This window comes from Lygodium microphyllum, chromosome 21, assembly GCF_053477565.2.
Source record: "Lygodium microphyllum isolate KBCC chromosome 21, Lygodium_microphyllum_v1.1.10, whole genome shotgun sequence".
NCBI classification, from domain to species: domain Eukaryota; kingdom Viridiplantae; phylum Streptophyta; class Polypodiopsida; order Schizaeales; family Lygodiaceae; genus Lygodium; species Lygodium microphyllum.
In genome coordinates, this window is record NC_141155.1 from 82,967,337 (window position 1) to 82,984,333 (window position 16,997).

Genomic DNA, 16,997 nt, shown 5'->3' on the forward strand with positions numbered 1-16,997 from the left:
GAGGCCGGCAGCAAATCACCAAAACTAGCAGTAGTGCTATGATCTAACGTGTCTGGGAAGAAACCCGCCATGCAGAATCAAGGCCGATCAGCGGAGCTCACCCTTAGGTTGTGCCAATCGTCTTGCCAATAAGAAGACGCGACCTGGAAAGGGTAAGCTTGAATGACCAATTTTGTGTATTTACCTTTTGCTAACCCTTCATGTGCTCAAACTTGGTGACTTTCTGCAAATGGTGTTGCCCTATGCAGGTCCCTCCTTCTCCTCCAAAGACAAGCAATCAAAGAGGCTCATGTGCCAAGGCTATCTAGATTTCATGATAGAATATCTTCTTTTAAATAACATTTCTAGAAACAATCAATGCAACAGCATCCATTTTTCCAAAGCATTACTTGACCTCCATGTGACCACAAAATTGGTGAGGGTTACACCACTCAACACCAATGGACACACTTGTGTGATCAACCACCAAAACTATTTACTTTCATATGATCTAGTCATATGAGGTGTTCACAAACATTCTTCCTAATGTTGCAACTAGGATGGTCACATACTAAAAGAGGGTGCCATTGCACGTGGCAAATTTGATCCTATCTCAAGGACTTAGGCCAAACACCCTTCCTTTGATATGTAATGGAGAGCATTGCATGTGAGCTTTCTCTTCTCACTTTCATATTATCATTGTGCAACCACATCTACAAGTCAATTTGTTTACCATCTAACTATATCCATCACCTACACATGCCTTAATATAACAAGACCATCAACCAACGCACGTGAGTTTTTATACTCCCTCGGTTGAGTCTTCTTTTCAAAGATCTTGAAATTACCGCTAACACTTCAGTGTGTACTGATTATAGTATCGGATGTTAATGTGCTCAAACTTTGATGTAGGTGATACATTTAAATTTAGGGATTACTTCCCTTTCAAGGAGAGTACCCTGTACCATATAACTTTTCATTTACCCACATGAATATCACATTGTAATAAGAATGAATGATAAGGCTACACAATGCTTCTTTCTCATAATTTTGCTAATAAGGGAGACCTCCTTAAAGCCTCATAGCAACAACGTGACAAGAATAATCATGTATGGGGAGGCAAGTCTAGATGGATGCTTGATTGGAGCATATGTATTGAAGGTGACACCTGTGGCCAATTTTATAAGCTATTCCTCTTAGCTTTGTGTGTTTTAGGTTGGGTTCAATGTGAGAGAGATACTTGTAAGCTAACTTCCTTAAGTTTTTTAATATACTTGGGGTTACTCTCCCATGTAGCTAAGGGATGCCATTGATAATTAGATGATGCTTTACCCATCAACACAAGAACAAGCAACCTAAACTAGCTCAGGGATGCCATTGATAATTAGATGATGGTTTACCCATCAACACAAGAACATGCAACCTAAACTAGACCCATTTAAACAAAGTTGAAAAATACTATGTAGAATAATTTAGGCTAAAAGTTTTTGTGCAATGTAAAAGTCTAACCTTGAAATCAATACAAATAGAAAAGAAAACACATATAAAAATGTTCCTAAAAAAGAAAATTGTTTTCACAACTAGAGAAATACATATAGTGTTCATTCCACCCATCACTCACATGTTGTTGACTTCTAAGGTCCAATTGAAACTACTAGGCAAATTCTATGTATGAGGAAATAATAAGATCACATGACTTTGTTTCTTCTTATATTATTACGATTCCTTGAGCTCCACATCTCAAGCTCTTCCATTAGCATGGAGAGCCACATGGCACACTATCAACCCTTATTTGGTACCATCCACATGAAATAACAAGGGTGCCATGCATGAAATGGTCATAATCCTAAAGCATTGTTTCACAAGTTGAAAAAATGATTTTATATCTCATATTGAAGGTCTTATTTGAATTCAAAAAACATAAGAAAGTGTAAATGTAAAATATAAAAGCAAAATCTTGCCTTGTTAATTACATTGTTGATGGGCCCAAAAGAAAGTTGAAATGACAAAATTTTACATTAGATATCATTTCAAAATATGTCATGATTTGTGATTCTTGATCAATTGAAGGTCATTTCAATTCTTCTCTTTTCATCATTAACTAACAATCGAAGTACCAGTATATCCACTGAGTATCCCGTAAAGTATCAATAAGCATTAGGCATAAGCTTTTCACTTATAAATGCTTGTTGACCTGCTATTATAGCACTAAAATAACAATGAAATCTAAGCTTTTTCAAGCTCAAATTAGTCCCAAAAGCATAGTCATATGTCAAACATAATAACCTTCGGCCGGGCAAATAGCCCAAGACGGCCATTAATTAGTGTGTCCCGGACAAGGGCAAGAAGTGCCAAGGTCTGAAGCTCAGGGGATACCCTCAGATTTCTTGCTAAATTGGGCAAGATTTGTCTATTTGGGAACACCGGTCGGGTGCACCATGAAAACAGGCCCTAGATACCCGATTAGAAGGTGGGAAGAGGGTATATTTGGTTGGGAGATGAGTAAGACACACAGGAAATCTTATTCTCTTTCTCACATTTGGTATTAGAGCACGTGGGTTTCCAAAAAAAGAAATCTAAGGGTATCCCGTAAGCTTTGGACCTTGGCACTTCTTGCCCTTGTCCAAGACACTAATTAATGGCCGTCTTGGGCTACTTGGCCGGTCGAAGGTTATTATGAACCTACAATAAATCCATGCTCACTCCACAGCAAATGGAGAAAGCAATGAGAGAAGGACTCTATTACGAATGCCTGGGGCAGCATAAATTTAAGGTTTGTCCCAAGAAGGCAAGAGTTAGTGCTCAAATGGTGCTTAATCCAATGCAGGATGTGGATAAGGCGAGAGATGACCTAGATGAGTCACCTCCACATGACTCTGGTTATCATGAACGGATCCTAGCTGTCATAGTAACAAAGAAAGTACCAATTGTGCCAGATGCAGTGTTATCGCCTGAGGCACAAAAGGGGTACAAGTTTGCTGACACTGAGCTCATTGTAATGAAAGGCATAGTGGCAGGATGCCCTATGCATATTTTATTTGATACGGGCTCTTCACATAATGTTATTAGCTCTAATCTCGTCAAGAAGCTGAAGCTCAAGACTACCCCTTCAGAATATAGTTATTCTGTAGAGCTAGCTGACGGGATGGGTACAGAGACATGGGATCAGTGAGTTGTTGACTTCCCTGTACAGATCCTACGAGGACAGATTGGATTCTGAAATTACACAACTTGCAAGATTCGACCTAGTGTTGAGCAAGCAGTGGCATGCAAAGAAGAGACATATCATTGACTTCTCTTCTCATATCTATCAATTTGAGCACAAGGGCTGACGATTGTTGATTCACAGAGAACTAGATCTCCAAGAAGCAAAGATTCTCTCGATGACCAAGGCGCTCAAGATTGACTGTAAGTCTCTTTACTTTCATTATATTTTAAATATTTCTAAATGTCTGTCAAAGGATAACACGGATAAAGGTGGAAGTTCCACAAGTATCCCTTCGGCCTTATCAAGTAAAATAAGATCCCAATTTTCTGATGTATTTAAATCTGATCTACCTCTTGGTTTAACTCCTCTTAGGAACGTGGAGCATAGGATTGAGCTCGTCCCATGAGCTAATCCAGTTGCTAGACCCCCATTCAGGACGAGTCTACAGGAGGAGAATGAAGTTCGTAAGGTGGTGGATGAGTACTTAAGCAAAGGATTGATTAGACCTAGCTTTTCACCCTTTGCAGCCCATGTTTTACTTGTAAAAAAGAAAGATGGTTCTTTTCGAATGTGTGTAGACTACAGGGCTTTAAATAAAATAACTGTCAAGAATAGATATCATATACCTTGTATTGATGATCTCTTGGATGCTCTAGGTGGTGCTTCTATCTTTAGTAAGATTGATTTAAAAAGTGGTTATCACCAAACTAGAGTAAGAGATGAAGATATTTTTAAAACTGCTTTTAGAACAAGATTTGGTCAATATGAGTATTTAATTATGCCTTTCGATTTAACAAATGCTCCTGCTACTTTTATGATGGTAATGAATGATTTACTAAGACCATACATGGGCAAGTCGTTGTAGATTTTATTGACGATGTGCTTGTGTATAGTAAGAGTATCCATGAACATGAGTCACGTTTGGTGATAGTCTTTGAAACTTTGCAGGAAGCAAAACTCTATGCTAACCCAAACAAGACGATTCTATGTTTAGCAGAGATAGAATATTAGGTCATATTGTATCTGTCGCGATGGGATCAAGATGGACCCCAAGAAGGTTGTTGTGATACTTAGTTGGCCGACACCCCAAAATGAAACAGCTCTTCGTTCCTTTTTGGGATTGTCAGGATTCTATAGGAGATTTATATTCGCATACTTGTATATAGCTGCTCCTATGACAGATTTATTGCAAGATATGGTGCCCTATGTGTGGACATTAGTGCAATAAGAAAGTTTTGAGGCTATGAAACAAGCAATTTCTACTGCCCCTGTTTTCAAGATAGTTGATCATGAGAAACCATTTGTTTTAGAAATAGATGCAAGTAGCATTCACGATAGGTGCAGTCCTTAGCCAAGAAGGTATGCCTGTAGCTTTTGAAAGCAAGAAGCTTTCCCCAAGCCAATAGAATTGGCTAGTTCATGAACAAGAGCTTTATGCTATTGTTCATTGCCTTAAAGTTTGGTGACACTATTTATATGGTGCAGATTTTAAAGTTTATACAAATCCCCATACCCTTAAGTATTTTTGTAGTCAACCAGATCTTCGAGGGCGCCAAGCTCGATGGGTTGAAATGATGCAAGAATTTCATATGGAAATTCTATACAAGAAGGGTAAGGATAATGTTGTTGCTGATGCATTATCTCGTATAATGTATCAAATGAGCTTTACAATTTTAGAAAGCTCATTGCTTCAAGAAATAAAGGAAGCACAGTTACAGGACTCTTATATGGCAAAAATTTATCAGGCCATAGAACGAGACTCTTTGATTAGGGATGGACCAAATATTTTTGTTTCATTACCTATTGTTATTTCTAATAAGGCAAGTTCATTTAAGAACTTTTCAATTGAGAATGGGTTTCTTAAATGAAAAGGCAAGATCTGTGTTCCTAGTGCACAGGAACTACAAAATAAAGTTTTGTTTGATAACCATGATGTGCCTTGTGCAGGACATCCTGGTATTGATAAGACCATACAGCTTGTTAGAAGAACATTTTGGTGGCCAAAGTTGGCCAAGGATGTCTGCCAATATGTCCAACAATGCTTTCAATGTCAAGTTAATAAAGTAGAAAGGGTGAAGCCACCATGTCAGCTAATGCCATTACAAATTCCAAAATCTAATTGGAAAAGTATTTCCATGGATTTCATTGTCGGCTTACCTAGAACCCAGAGACAAAAAGACACTATCCTAGTGATAGTGGATCGCTTGAGTAAAATGGCTCATTTTATAGCCACTCGTGAAAGTATGGAAGCTCCACAAGTCACAGATTTGTTTATTGATCATGTGTTTAGGTTGCATGGTCTACCTATGTCCATTGTGTCTGATAGGGATGTCAGGTTTACTGGTCATTTTTGGCATCATGTCTTTGGTCGTTTAAAAGTGTCTTTAAACATGTCAAGTGGTGACACCTAGAAATAGATGGTCAAATAGAAAGACTCAATCAGATACTAGAAGACATGTTGAGAGCATATGTATCTGATAAACAAATAGATTGGGATATGCATTTGTCTTTGTTAGAATTTGCGTATAACAACAGACCTCATAAGGCGACAAGTTTGTTTCATTTTCAAATAAATTATGGAATGAATCCAAGTTTTCCTAGTACAGTAAGGTCAGATGAGAAATGCCCAGCTGTAGCAGAATTTCTTACTGACATACAAGCTAATATTAAAATTGCTCAAGCCAAGTTACAGCAAGCTGCTGATAGGGCTAAGCATTTTGTAGATAAGAAAAAGTCAAGTAGGATCTTTGAATTAGGAGAAAAAGTTTTTCTCTAAGTACCAACCAAGTCATCTAGTTTATCGACCGGCCAATGTCCAAAGTTATCTCCAAGATATTGTGGACCGTGGATGCCGTGGTCATCTAATGTTTCATGTTAGCAAATTAAGAAAGTATATCTCACTTGATGATAATCTAATTGATGGTATGTTACCTTTGCAGGAATAGGATTCTATTGTTGACCATGGACCAGACAAGATACTAGATCGGAGAGAGAAATGGTTGCGTAATCGTACTCTTCACGAGTATCTAGTTGCCTGGAAGGGTCTACCAGTTGCTGATGCTACATGGGAATTAGAAACTCTGATTCGACAACACTTCCCATCACTAATCATTGAGAACAATGATTTTTGAAAGGGGGAGAGAATGCCAGAGATAATAACATTCGGCCAGGCAAGTAGCCCAAGACAGCCATTAATTAGTGTGTCCCAGACAAGGGGAAGAAGTGCCAAGGTCTGAAGCTTGGGGGATACCCTCGGATTTCTTACTAAATTGAGCAAGACTTGTCTATTTGGAAACACCGATCGGGTGCACCATGAAAACAGGCCCTAGAGACCCGATTAGAAGGTGGGAAGGGGTATATTTGGTTGGGAGGTGAGTAAGACACACATGAAATCTTCTTCTCTTTCTCACATCATACCATCTGAGCACAAGAATAACATCCCCAAAGCATAGCCATACCATATGAGCACCAAAATAACATCCCCAAAGCATCAAAGCATGCACTATGAAATTAATTATTTGCTATCCAAACCAAAACTGTTCTATTCTGTGTAAAACAAAGAACAAAAAACTACATAGAATCAACTCTATAAGTGCCCAAATTTTTAGCTCTCATTATGCTATTCGTTTCTAGTTATGGAACGCCTAAATCTGATATCTTATGCAATTGTTATAGCCAAAATATGATAGTGCTATCAAGCTACCATAATTATCCACAACTTCTATAGCATGCTTTGTATCCACTCAAAACGGATACAATGGTTGCTCTTGAACTCAATAAGCACTCAATAAGGCTTAGCTAAGCCTCGGAAAACTCCTCAACAAGTGCAAAGCAAGCTGGAACAAGCCAAAAGAAGGAAAAACTCAATGCATACCTCAAGAGGAAGAAACAATAGTTGCCATGAAACCTTGAGTTGAAGCTTTGAATTCGAGCTGAAGTAAAGGATGAAGAAGCTCCTCGAATGGTTAGCTCTAATACCAACTAAAATATAGAGCTTGAGTGAAAGCACACAAGTGGAAGCAAGAGCTATGGTGGATAGAGCAAGAAGCCAAGAGAAACAAACACCATATGTGGGAACTCCAATAGTCATAATGTGTGACTGGCCTTCCCTTATTCAAATCTCACTAAAAGAATAAAAAATGAAGTGATAGTAATGGGCACTTGCCACTTACAGTGTACCAGTGTGCGGGTACTGTTAGGGTAATGAAAACATAACATAATCTATATAACTTCTTTTGTTTGATGAGTGATCTTGAGATTATTCATCCATCTCTTAACCATTGAATGTTCCCATTGTGCAAGTTGGTCCATCCAACCAACCCACATGATGCCAATCGTAGACCTTACTAACCTCCATGGCCCTTGGAACAAAATGTATTGTGTTGAAAGCTTATTTAAAGGCACCATGGTTGATGACATTAATGCTCACACATTTGATCAAATATCTCTTGTTTCTCTCATCACTCTCATTCGTCTTGATATTGACTAATTATCAATGTGGTACCAAAACCAGGCATATCACTTTAGCCTCCTTTATCAACATAATGAGCATAGCCATGGCTAATTGTATCACTAGTTCATTACTTTGTTGGTAGATAGGTAGATATAGGTTAAAATATCAAGCTCGATCTCACTACCCAATCGATCATTGAGATTGTAGGCTCATATTAGATGCTACTCCTAGAGCTTTCTTTGGACTATGGAAACCCTAGGTATGCTTGAAGACAAGGTCAAATATTGAAACACTCAAAGTGAGAATATCTCAAAGGCAATCTTAGCTCTACAAAAGGGAGCTTTTATAAAAAGTCATTGGCTCTCACTATACAACATCATTACAAGAGCCTTATATCTCATTTGGAAGATCTAACATCCTTAGTTAAAACCCCTAACAACAATCCAAGCATTATCTCTCAATGTGAGGGAGTATTACTTCAAATTTTTTATAAGGTGGTAGAACAACAATCGAATCTCAATCATATGTGTAGTAAACATATGATTGAAATTTTCTCAAATTTGTTTGTGAGACCAAGCAGTGTGTGTAACTGAAGGTATTGGATTGATATAAGGCAAAGCACACGATGGAGATCAAGAATCAAGTCCTCAATAGGAGAGTGGTTTTTTGTTTTCTTAATGTGGAAGTGTCTTTTATGAGGAGAGTCTACAATTGGAGGTTGATATCGAACTCACATGTCCATGCTCATGAACCCAAGGTGCAATTGACTAGGTAGGCTACACTCTTGACCTCCTTAGAGGGTGGTTATTGCAGCCAAGCTTTAACTCCAAAGCCAAACTTGACATCACTAGATAATGGCTATTGCAACCAAGAATTAACTCTAGAGCCAAACTTGAAATAAATGTAGGGTTTTGAGAGATAAGTAATTAGCATAATCCCTTTTTTCTTATTGGAATAGTTTGCTATTTAAAGAGTGTGCTAGCACAAAGAGAACCGCTTATCATCTCAGTCTCATCAAGTACCTTGCATCAGAGATAGACATGCCAACAAGCCTAATCACCAATAGAGAGATTTTACACATTTTTGTAGAAATTGAGTTGATGAAGGAAAAGTTTGCCAATATGTTACTTGGTAAAGATGTGTCTGGTGGGGAAAAAGGAGTACGTTCTACTCTTGCTATATCTAATTCCACCACGAATCTTTCAGGTAGGTAGGTTATGAGTATTTTTGGGTTGAATGTTAGGTGTTGAAAAACATTCCCCATTTAAATGTATCACTTAACATGCAGCTTCTGTTTTTTCAACACTTGCACATGCAAAGTCAGAGCAGTGGGTTGATGACTTGGGCAAGCTAAGGCGCAATGCAGGGCTTGCAAAATACGAGTTGACGCAAAGCAAGGCAAATATAGTGAATCGCTTGGGTGCTAGTAAGGTGCTGATGGACTACTAGTTCCACTTATGTCATATTCGTAATAGTTAATTAGATAGACTTATGTAGTATTAGTAGTATTTGTACTAGTTAATAATTAATTAGTAGTTGCAGTATTAGAGTTCAACTTATTAGTAATATTAATAATTGTAGTATAATTAGTTAAGTAGTTATACTTTTGTAATATCAATAGTATTTGCAAGGCGAAGCTATCGAACTGCTTGGATATGCTGATGAGGTGTTGAGGGATTGCTAGTTCGATTTATGTAGTATAAGTTTATTTAATTAGATAGACTTCTATAGCATTAGTAGTATTTGTACTAGTTAATAGTTAATTAGTAGTTATAGTAGTAGTAATTAAACTTATTAGTAATTTTAATAGTTCTACTGTAATTAGTAAATCAGAGACACTTTTGTAATATTAATAGTATTTGTAATAAAAAATATGTAATTAATAGTTGTAGTATTAGTAGGTAGATAGATTTATGTTAGTTAATAGTTAAATAGTAGTGAAATGAAAATGAAAGAAAACGATCATTTGAATGTATGGCGAAAATAAAAGCATAACGAACTTTCGAACATAGTGGAAAAAACGAAAACATAAAACCTCAACAAACTGGATATTTTGAATGGACAGGGGAATGACACATTGTCCCATAATTATTTAATTATGAAGAGATTTGTGCCAACTCTTCAGCATGCTATATAGCATGTTTTCTCATTTCATTTAGTTTTTAAAAAGTTTTTGAAGTACCGTTATTGTTTATTGACTTCATTTATTTATTTTATTAGAATTACTATTAAGAAGAAAAAATCATCATCTTTGCACGTCGAAAAAATAAATTATCTTTTAAATTTTTTTAATGAAGTGTAGCATGCTTTTCCGTGAACAAGTGTATTGTAGTTTTATTATAAAAACATATTGTTGTCATCAGTATCAATGGATGCTACGAAGAAACAAAGTTACAAGGCATCCTTCAGGACCTCTAGAAAAAGGAAAACTATGGCTTCTAGAAAAACATCACTAAAATTGTTTGATGCAACAATCTCAACGTTCAAAATCACGATTAGTGACTTGAACTACATATTGATACATATTCTCCTTTCAACATCCTCCATGTATTTAAACAACACAAAAACTTATATACAAACATACTTCGCTTCGAAACACGATGCATATCTAAACACCATCAATAAAACAGTTACATGACAAACATGCAAGAATTGCATATAGAACTTCATACTCCTTTATTGAGCTGCACTTGTCAACCTAGTTGTCTTTATACTGCTATCTTGCTATTGTTTGACAGAAGTTGTGGTGGAAGTATATTGTCGGGGGATGGCTTTTTGCACTGCCTAAGCTATCCGAGCAAGTGTGAACCTAGCCTTAGCGTGGTTGTTGGAAGGAGTGAGAAGGCCTAGGTCAAGGTTGCCCAGGAGAGAGGGTTATATCATCATGTGTCTCATTGCTCAAGATGAGAAAATGGGGGAAAGAGCGAGGAGGTTATAAACACGAGCTTTAATTTAAAGGAGACGCCATATTGAGAGAGAGAGAGGCACTCGGGAGGGAGACGTGTGCGTGGAGAGAGCATATGCACGAGCGCGAGACGTGGTGCGGGCCCTCACTACGCTCTCCGAGATCCGAGGCCTCTCCACACGATTAGGATTTTCTATCTCGTCTCGGATCGGGCTCACCAAAAGGAAAAATAAAAGAATAAAGAACCAAAACCCTAGAAAGAAGGCGGGAAACTATAGATACCCGATGATCCGACGGTGGTGGATGGCGGGCGGGAAGATGTGATCCGACGGTGGCGCCGCACCCAAAAGCGCACGATATGAGGAGCGGCGCCGTCCTTTCCGTGTTGCCATTGGGTCCCACTTCCCGGCCCTTCCTTTTCCCAACTATCACGTAGCCGGCCCGCTCAATTGGTCCACGTCAGCACGCTTGACCATTGGCAGCTGGCGGTAACTCAGACCTGCTGCCACGTCGGATCTGAGATTGAGGGGGAGGCCCCACCAGCCTGTGCACGCCTGCCTTCACGTTCCTGTCATAATGGGTCTGCAGCGGCTTTCTGTACCCGTCTATCTGGCCTGTTCCCATGGAGTGTGGGCACTGGGGAGTCCACCTCCTTCAACGACCTCTTCAGGCCCTATCCCACACAATTTGTCACAAAGCCCTACAAATTTAAATATATTTAAAAATTACTACTTGTAATTTTGTCAAATTTTTTGTATCTTCTAATAGTAGAGAGAGAGAGAGAGAGAGAGAGAGAGAGAGAGAGCAATGCCCCAAAAGAGGTGTAGTCTCAAGATAGTAGTAATTTATTTTAAAAAAATCCATTTGAGATTACAAGTTTAAACCATTGTATTTTGAAAAACATTCTTGTTATAAACGTGACTTGCGAATAATACTCCTAAAACATTTGAAAGAAAGGTCTATTTATTGGGAAAATAACATTGGTGGGAAGAGAGAGAGAGAGAGAGAGAGAGAGAGAGAGAGAGAGAAAGAATGTGTGTGTGTGTGTGTGTGTTGCCATGAGAACAATCCATACTAATCGCAAGAAGTGAAAGGTAATCCATAAAAGAAGCAAATATGTACATAGGGAATGTGTAAAAGAGAAATACAACAGCCTTATTAAAAACTTTGTAAAGGCACACCAAAACCTTGAAGTTCCAAATTTACAATTTCCTTGAAACTTGATGGTTTCATACTATGCCTTCAAATGTCAAGGTTTTTCTCCTGTATGGTGCCATTGACATTAGACTCAAGCTCAAGTTTCATGAAACTTGCAAAAGTGTGAAGTGGTTGAAAAACACCAAAGGTAAGAAGTTTACAAGGATTGGCCACATGCATAGGTGCCAACTTGATCGTTATCCTACATCTTATGCAAACATTTGGAAATGTTGCCCAATGTGCGGCATGGAACCATGTCCTAATTAGTCAAATGTAATGATCAAATAACCTATGTCCATATATCACCTTTTCACTCGTGTTTAAATGATAGAAGCTAAGACCCTCTACTAAGAGCACTAAACTACAGTAAGGTGAATAAGGCAATTTATGTAGACTTGAAAAAAGATGCATAAGAATTTGGCAACCTATGTGTTGTGCACAAATATCCTTGGCAACTATAGGGTGTAGTGGAAAAGCCACTAAGGCCATGTCTACAATATCCTTAATCGTTTCCACCACAAGTTTGCTTTACAAAGTTGCCACATGTGAACAAAATGAACCTAACAAAGCTTGAAGAATTACAAAAAATTGATAGGCATACTTGGAAACTAACGAGCTTTAAGCATTTCATCTTCCCATCTTTTTTATGATAAAATGGTGTGTCCATCCCATGAGACTTAGATTCAACTTGAAAAATGGCTTCCTTATAAGAACAACACCCTAATAGTGCATCTAATATCGCAATTGCCACACCCAATTGCAATCTTAGAGCCTTCTTTGATCTCTCTTACTATTAGGTTAGGGCATACAATTGGTCTTCCAACTTATGTGGTCCATTCACATTAAGGAACCACGATGCTTGAAAGCACACAACTGGTACGTGTAGAACAATTAAATAAGATTCATTGCCTCAATGGTCAACATGTGCCCTTATTTGCACATATGGGCAAGGGTAGCTTTCTTCCCCATAGTTTGTGGATTTTCAAATTCAATGGGATCCCTCATACTCTTAATCACCTTTCAATTTTTAGTGAGTCCATGCATTGGTTGAGAAGCGATGCTCTAGTCCTAAAAAAGTGGAACCCCTTGAGCCCTTCTCATTTTTTTGGAAATGCTTTAGCTCCCTAGCCTTTCTCATTTATTTAGAAAATGGGAGTTTTGGTGGTGTCACATATACAACAACTCAATTTTCAATCTTCCTTGTATGTTCATGCTATGAGCCATATGTTGACCAAATCAAATTGTTCTCACAAGGAAATTGTAAATGTCAATCATGTGAATTGAATCTACCAATTGTGGGGCATTTCAAATGAAAACCTTGTCAGCCTCAAGTTATTGAGATGCAAGGGAAAACCTTAAGCTGTCAAAACATGGTGAAGATATTAAGAGTTTGGCATCATTATTTCTAATGTGAATGAAGTGTGGTGCTCGAAAAACCAAATATGCAAAATGCTTTAGTTGGTCAAGACATCAAACACACACACACACACACACACACACACACACACACACACACACACACACACACACACACACACACACACACACACACACACACACACACACACACACACACACACACACACACACACACACACACACACACACACACACACACACACACAAAATCCATTTATATATGTATATGTGTTTGTGCGTGTGTGTAGAGAGAGAGAGAGAGAGAGAGAGAGAGAGAGAGAGAGAGAGAGAGAGAGAGAGAGAGAGAGAGAGAGAGAGAGAGAGAGAGAGAGAGAGAGAGAGAGAGAGAGAGAGAGAGAGAGAGACCCATGAGCCCTTCACACCCATATGTTACCTTGATGAAGTATAAGCTTTTCAATATCTTATAATTTAAAGTTGGGTGATACAACAATTGGAGTGGGTCATTATTTGTCTTTTTCCAAATATGAAACTATGGCTTGAAAGCTTGGAGTAGAAGCACCCTCCTCCCTTACCTGGACTTTGGAGAGTCTTCCCAAGTAATTGGTAGCAAATTGATTCACATATTTAAAACACCAATGTTGAAGGCTTAAAGAGTGCCATGATCCTCTTAAAGCATATTTCTTCAAGTGTGATATAAGCTTGAAAATTGCCTCACTTCCCATTACATGGGAGAGTTTTATAAAAGCTTCTAAATCCCTTTTTAAAATAATAATGGTGCATGTTGTTCCCTAGTTCAATGCTTGAGAATACACATATATTCCTTAACACGTTAGTTGGCAAAGATGGACATATATGCATATTTTCAATAAATTTGAGGTCCATGCTAAACCACTTATTTAGAAAGCAAACCTCATTGGACTTGGTGATTCTAGCCCCATGGAATCTATAATGTCATGGTCTACATTGTTTGGAATCTAACTCCGTATACTTTATACCGAGGTGCCTTATGGAGTGGGAGATCTCCCTTTTAAGCCTTCCACGTGGACCATTTCTAGTCTTTGCTTATATAAAAGCATTTGCAAGTTGCCTATTCATTCTATTCATTTGTGTTAAAGTGGGAAGATTCTTTCTTGCAAAGGATGTGTTGAATAAACTTTTTGTTTTTATGGAGATTAGAGATTTTGAATAACCTTTACTTGATCTATTGGAAGATGGGTAGCAATTGAACATTCTTTAGGGTAATATATTCCACGTCCCTGCTCTTAGAAGGTATAGGGGACAACGTAGAATGTATGATTAATATCATGGATAGAATCATATTAGTTTCCTTGTGAGGACCTTCTATTGTTATTTCTCCAAGGCTTACCTAGACAAAAGGTGAAGAGAATGCAACGACAACTATGTAAAGTACATGAACTTCATCATGTAAGCTCAAAAGTCACAATCTTGGATAGAAAGTTTCCCTTTGAATGTCAGATGGTGACCTGAATACATTGTCTCCAACTCAAATTAATTCATGGTGAGATAATTTAGATAATTTCACATGACCTAGGTATGTATACGCTAAAGTAAAGGTTGTCGGAGGTTTGAATATATAATTTACCCTTGTGTGAAATAAATGTCTACCTAATGCTTTGCTTTAGTATCATGTGCAAGGTAAAGCGAAACAAGCATTATGTAGGCCCCACCTTAAAACTTCATGGCTTTAGTCCTTGTCCCTTAAGAATATATAGAGTTTCATAAACGATTGATGGCATGATGATCTCCTTCCCTTCAAGTCTTATCAAATTGTATTTACATAGTGCTTAATGCATCTTTGTGAGTTAAAGGCACATTTGCCTCGGGCATCTTACCTCAAACAAGCCTACTTCTCTTTCACACACATGTGAACTAAAGGAAGGTGCACACTAACATGCTCAAGGCTTACATGAAATTCAAAATGAGCAATGAATTTTTGCTTTAAAGGATTCCATGTAGAATAAAAAGTATACTAAAGAGTATTTGGATGGAAAATCGATAAATGCCAGCTAAAACCCTTAAGGACCACACCATTTTCTAACTTTATGACTAGTCTCGATTTTATCATCTTTGACTAAAGGAGGCCATCCTAATTGTTTGAATGCACTCTTATATGACAAAATATTGTTACTTGTGTATAAGTAAGTGCCATAGCATCACTTGTGTCCTTCAAACAATCACAAAAATTTTGAACGAATATATCAATCCATAATAGGTACCGTACCTTTTTCAAGGACATAGTCAAACTATGTAATGAAGTCTATAATCAAGGAACATTGAAGGTTTTTTACTACAAACAACAACTCATCGATACTCATTAGACCAACAAAAACAATTGTTGCATAAGTAAAGCTTGAAGTTGCTACATGACAAGGATTAAGCTAACATATGTTTCAAAAGCAATATGATTATATTTAAGTAGCTCATAAAAAGTATTCAAGACCTTTAGGACATACACGTAATAAAAACTCATAAAAGAGAAGGTTTGATACTGTTTGAAAATGAAAGTTGAAGTGCATGTTTTTTGAGACAATAAAAGCAACATCAAAATCTTATGGTAATTGTTACGACACTTTTTTATCGCAAAAACAATAGTATTATTTGAATGTTCTTCCATGAAACATCCAAGAATCAACTAAAAAGTAGAGTGAGATCCAAAAGATGTGTGCACACGAGGGAGAAAGAGATCAAGTACAAGAATGAAATCTTGCTTAATAAGTTGCTCACAAGTACAACTGGTACACTCTCTCTACTTTGAGAGTGACATCCAGGTTGTTTATCTAGCCTCACTATGGGGGCTAGAGTTAGGGATTTCCACGCCCTCCAATTCATTCGCACCTCACCTTCCCTCATGCACCCTTGCTTACTCAGGGTTCACATGCTACACTTCTAACCCCCCCCCCCCCCCCCCCCCCCCTTAATGCCAAGGTGGCATTGGATTACATAGCATGTAAATGGTTCCCCCTCAATGAATTAGTGGGATGCCTTTATAAAATAGGCTACAAGGATTTCTATGGAAAGATGGTACAACAGGGACTAGAAAAGTCGATCATCAAGTGCTTTGGAGACATAGTTGGCCTTCGATTCTATGGGAGCTTCAGGAGAGTTTGGACATTCACTCGTGATATGCTCTGTTTGTTTACATTTGTTGCAATTCATCTTGTTGGGGTATTTTTTCCAGTAGTTGCTTACAATATGTATGGCATCTACTTCAGCAACCGAGCTTGGACTAAAGCTAATTGACCTATTAGACCCTTCATGTGGGAAATAAACTTTCTTAGGTCTCCTCCTTGCTTGTGTTCCAAGGTGAATAACTCTATTTTGAGGAAGATTTTGGAATTCTTCCCATTTGCACTATACAGTTTCTCAAGCTCATCCCATTTCTCTTTCGCAGCAGTTGTTGCAAGTTGGTCAATATGGTGAATTAAGGATTCATCCAAGTGTAAAATTATTATGGATTAGGCTCTTTCTTCATCTTCAACATCCATAGGATTGGATGGATCAATGGATTTTGTTCCTTTAATGAATAGCCAACAGCCTCTCTCCATCATTTTATATTTTACTAACACCTGCCATGGGTGGAAGTCTCTCCCTTCAAACTTGTGGATTTGAGGCTTCACATCATCATAGGCCATGATAGGAAGGTCTTACCGATTGCACAATGGCAATGGTAGTGTATATTCCTTTACAAGTTTGGCACTACAAGTGGAAGCAATCAAGTTGAAAACAATTGATGTGAACTCAGACTGATCTTAGTTCATGCCTTACTTGAGACGTGATATGTTAAACTTATTGATGTCCATTAAGTGTGTCTAGCCTAAGGTGGAGCTTCCAAATCTGCAATGAGCTCCAAAGAA